At 41.9% G+C, this 4,884-nt stretch overlaps 1 pseudogene; it reads right to left on the reverse strand.

Moving 5' to 3' along the window:
• Window positions 1–489: 489 nt before the first annotated feature.
• LOC111739603 lies at window positions 490–608 on the reverse strand (annotated as a pseudogene).
• Between the last annotated feature and the right edge of the window lie 4,276 nt (window positions 609–4,884).

The following is a 4,884-nucleotide window of genomic DNA, read 5'->3' on the forward strand; positions in this document are numbered from 1 at the left end:
CCACTTGGGCCAGACAAGTAGACTGTGAGGCAATTGGGAAATCCTGGGATGGGGAGAGAGTGGTAGAGAGAAAGAAGTAAAAGACTTTGGGGCTAAATGGACATAAAGACAACTACCATAATAATCATAATAATGGTAATTCCAACTGGTATTTCCTGAGTGACCAATCTACTGTGTCTTATATTTTACATTCACTATCTCATCATCTCCCTACAGCAACACTTAGAGGGGGGCCACTGTTATTATCCCCATTTCTCAGATAAAGAAACTGAGACTTAGAGAGAGTTCACAGCCAGCAAGCGGTGGGGCCCGAATTCGGATCTGATGGCAGAGCGCAGCTGCACACTAACAGCGCACTGCTTGCAGCCATGGTCGCATTTATTTTTTTGTTTGTTTATTCATTTGTTTTTATGAGGAAGGGCAACCCTGGGTTGACCTCACATATTGCAAGGACCTTGTCAGCTTACAATCCCTTATTTTTTTAATTTACGCCTACTGCACCTGGTCTTCCTAGGTGGTCTCCCATCCAAGTACTAACCAGGCCCGACCCTGCTTAGCTTTCAAGATCAGACGGGATCAGACTTGTTCAGGGTGGTATGGCCGTAGACTATGGTCAAATTTCGAATAGAGGCACCAGTGAGAGTAAAAAGCCACGTGTGGAGTTCATCTCATCCGGGTGCAGCCTGAGTTCCGGTCCCCAAGGATGAGGAGCCAGAGAATGGAAGCCATCTGCCGGGGCCACATGAAGGAGTCTGGATTTGATCCCGGGTTTTTGTTTTTAAACTGGGATGTAGTTCACACGCTATAAAAATCATCCTTTCAAAGGGTATAATTCAGTGGTTTTTAATTTATTCACAAGATATATAACCATCACCACTAATTCCAAAACACTTTCATCTCCCCGAAAGAAATACTATCTATTAACAGTCATTCTCCATTTTCTCCTATTTCTAACCCTTGACAACCACTAATCTACTGTCTTTGTGAGTTTGCCTTTTGCGGACATTTCATATAAATAGAATCATTCAATAGGTGCGATTTTGTGCCTGACTTCTTTCCCTTAGCCTAAGTTTTCAAGATTCATCTATATTGTAGCATGTGTCAGTACTTCATTCATTTTTAATGGCCAAATAGTATTTTCTTGTGGATAATACTATACTCTGTTTATCCATTCATCAGTTGATGGACATTTGGATTGTTTCCACTTTTTGACTATTATAAATAACGCTGCTATGAACGTTTGTGGAAAAGCTTTAGTGCAAACATATGTTTTCAGCTCTTTGGGGTATATAAGTAGGAGTGGAATTGCTGGGTTATACGGTAACTTTCTGAGGATCTGACAGACTGTTTCCAGGGAGGCTTTACCATTTTACATTCCCACCAGCAACGTGTGAGAGTCCTAATTTTTCCATTTCCTCATTAGCCCTTGTTACTGTCTGTGCTTTTGATTACAACCATCCTAGTGGGTGTGAAATGATATGTCATTGTGGTTTCGATTTGCATTTTCCTAATGACAAACGATGTTCAGCATCTTATCGTGTGTGTATTGGCCATTTGCCTATCTTCTTTGGAAAAATGTCTATTCATGTCCCTTGATCATTTTTAAATTGGGTTGTCTTTTTATTAATGAGTTGTAGCATTTCTCTATGTATCTTAATATCAGATCCTTATTTTCTCCTATTCTTTGACTTCTCTTTCCACTTTATTGATAGTTTCCTTTGGAGCACAAAAGTTTTTCATTTTGATGACGTTCAATTTATGTGTTATGTCTTTGGTTACTTGTGCTCGAGGTGCCATATCTAAGAAACCATTGCTTAATCCAAGAACTTGAAGATTTAACCTTATGTTTTCTTCTAGGAATTTCATAGTTTTAGTCCTTACATTTCAGTCTTTGATCCATTTTGAGTTAATGTTTGTATATAATGTTAGGTAAGTGTCAAAATTCATTCTTTTGTATGTGGCTATCCAGTTGTCCCAGCATTGCTGTTCAAAAGACTTCTTTCCCTATTGAATTGTCTCGGCATTTCGTAAAACCCCAATTGCCTCTGAATGTATACATTCATTTTTGGACTCTTGGTTCTATATGTCCATCCTTATGCCAGTATCGCACTGTCTTAATTACCGTACTTTATAATAATCCACCCCCCGGGTTATCTTTCAAAATTTCAAATGAAATTTTTCGAACATACGAAAAACTAAAATAAATCTTGGGATTCGCAACCTCGATTTAACAGAAGTTGATATTTTGCTAGGTTTGGTTCATTTGTCTTTCTTTCTTTTTTAAGAAGTAAAATGTTTTAGATACAACCGAATCTACCTTACCCCTACCCTCGCCTATTTCCCCTTCCTCTTTCTCCATGGGTAACCACAAAACCAACATCCCGAAGCTGTCAGCCCTCTCGAGAATGTCATAGCCTATAAATTAAACATAGTATTGCCTTGTGGGTCTTAACATTCTACATAATAGCATCATCTTGAATGTAACCTTTCACAGCATGCTTCTTTCACTCAAGTTTATGTTTGCAAGCTTTTTTCCCACCTTGTCCACAGTACATTCATTTTCACTTTTGTGTGTAGTAAATTCCATCTGGACTAATCTATTATTTATTTATCCATTGCCCTGGCCGTGGACATTTAGGTTGTTTCCAGATGCTCACTATTACTGAGGGTTCTGTAATGAATGGATATCTTCCTCTGAGTCTTCCTGTTTCCTTCACCTTTTTGCTCTAAACTTGGTTCTCCCCTGAGGGCCCTGCTTCCCCCAAAGGCTTCTTAGCAGTGGCCATTCTCTCAACTGCTGTCACACTCCAGGGCCGGGATAAGATAGGCATCCTCCTTGGTCTTCATAGCTACTTCCATGCTAGCCATTCTTCTTCTCTCCTCCCGAAAATGCCCAGATTCCTTAGAGGATGTATCATCAGACTTTACCACCCATTGGCCACTCCTATTGCAGCCATCTACACTCCTCCTCTGCCCTGCACTCTGGTCACTCGCCTCCCTGGTGGACAATTTTAGCTCCCAGCTCATAGTCATTCTCTCCAACGTGATCCTGTCACAATCGTGGTGACTTTGGTCACCACCTCTCAGTTCCACGACCTCCTCAGCCCCGGTAAATTTGTCCCCCTCCTACTTCAGCCCCTCACTCCCAAGGTCACACACTCTTGACCACATCATTCCCAGTAACTACACTTGTATAATCTCAGTTTCAAACACCCACTCTCCAACCACTCCCATCTACCTACCCAGCTCATGATCTTGAGTATCCAATTCCAACAGTCCTTCCACCCCACCCGGACTGATCCTGTCCCTTGCTCCCCACTTAGGTCCTTACCTCTCTCCTTACTCACCTCAACATCCGTGGTCTTTCATTACAAGCACTGTTTACCAAACCCTCAACTCTCTTGAAGTTAAATAACTTCAACTTCCATGCTTGTTGCTACCTCTTGACAAAACCATGACGTGGGTGAAACCCAACCCTCAAGTCACTGCATCTGCACCAGTGCAGCTGAAAATGGCTGGAAAGAAGCACCCAATCATGCTAAGTGAAAATTCAAGATCACTAATCTCCCATGGTTCTTCCATGCTGCCCAAAAGTCCTACTACATTTTCCTGGCTCTTTTGCTCTCCCACGATCCTAGACTACTTCGTTTGTCCTTCCCTCCACTCAAACCTTCAAGCCCTCTTCCCTGATCCTCACTCTCAACTGATGACCCTGATTTCTCTTTCCCTAAGAGAAGTTATCAAAAGAGCACACCCACCGACAACCACCGCATCTACCCACGACATGCCCTTTCCTTGCTCCTGACTCATCCTCTCTTCTACTCACGGAAATTACTCCTCGGTTCTCCCATTTCTTTCCTGCATTATCAGTGTCCACTTCCCCACTGTGTCATTCTCATCTGCAACATACTGTTATTTCTCCATTCTTAAGAAAACAATGCCTTGATCCCACGTCTGCCTCCAATACTGCACCTTTACAGTAAAACCCCCCCAAATTGTGTATACTTGCTGTTTCAAATTCTTCTCCTCCTAGTCTCTCCATTCCCATTCTGATTCTAAAGATTCCTTTGGGATTCCCTGTGATGGTAGGTTCATGACAGAAAGATCCACATCAGGGAAAGGAGGAAGAAATGAAACACTAGAGCACGTTGTATTCGAAAGTATTGACAGAGGTGTAAGAAAATATTTTTGGTTTATGTGGGATGGAAAAACTGTGAAGCATGTGAAGGATATAAAATGTCTTCGGTAGTTAAAAAAATAACTGTTGGAATCAGGTAAATTAACATGTATTAGATAATGAAACACCACAAGCTATAAGAAACAAACCCCAAGTCACGTAACAACTCAGACATGATAAAAGTTTATTTTTTACAACATAAAGTCCACAGTGGATGTTTCTGATTAATGGGTAGCTCTTCTTCAGGTGGTGCTTCAGAGACCCAGACTCCTTCTCTCTGTGGCCCTGGTGTTGTTAACAAGTCACTCTGCTCATGTACATGAAGCCAAGAAAGAGAAAACAGCACAGGGCACGGAGCATGAGAGGCTGGCGAAATGCATCCCCAAGTCCAAGGTTCTTTCCATCATGACTCCTGACCCTCATTTTTATGGTTCACGTCTAGAAGTTGGGTGCATCAGCTGTGCTCACATTCCATTGACCAGAATACAGACATATGGCTTCATCTAACAACAAGGAAGCCTGGGAAACATCTAACTGAGTGTCCAAGAAAAAGAGGAGAGAGGCTTGATCAAGAGCCAGCCAGTCTTCGCAAATTATGGAATTTCTTCAAGGAGCAATGACCAGGCAAGGAGAAGATGATTCATCCTCCAGCACCTTATTCTGAATGAGGAGCTTGTTCTGGCCTGGATTCAGAGAGCAAGTCCCAT

Source organism: Pteropus vampyrus, unplaced genomic scaffold (genome assembly GCF_000151845.1).
Source record: "Pteropus vampyrus isolate Shadow unplaced genomic scaffold, Pvam_2.0 Scaffold51, whole genome shotgun sequence".
NCBI classification, from domain to species: Eukaryota; Metazoa; Chordata; class Mammalia; order Chiroptera; family Pteropodidae; genus Pteropus; species Pteropus vampyrus.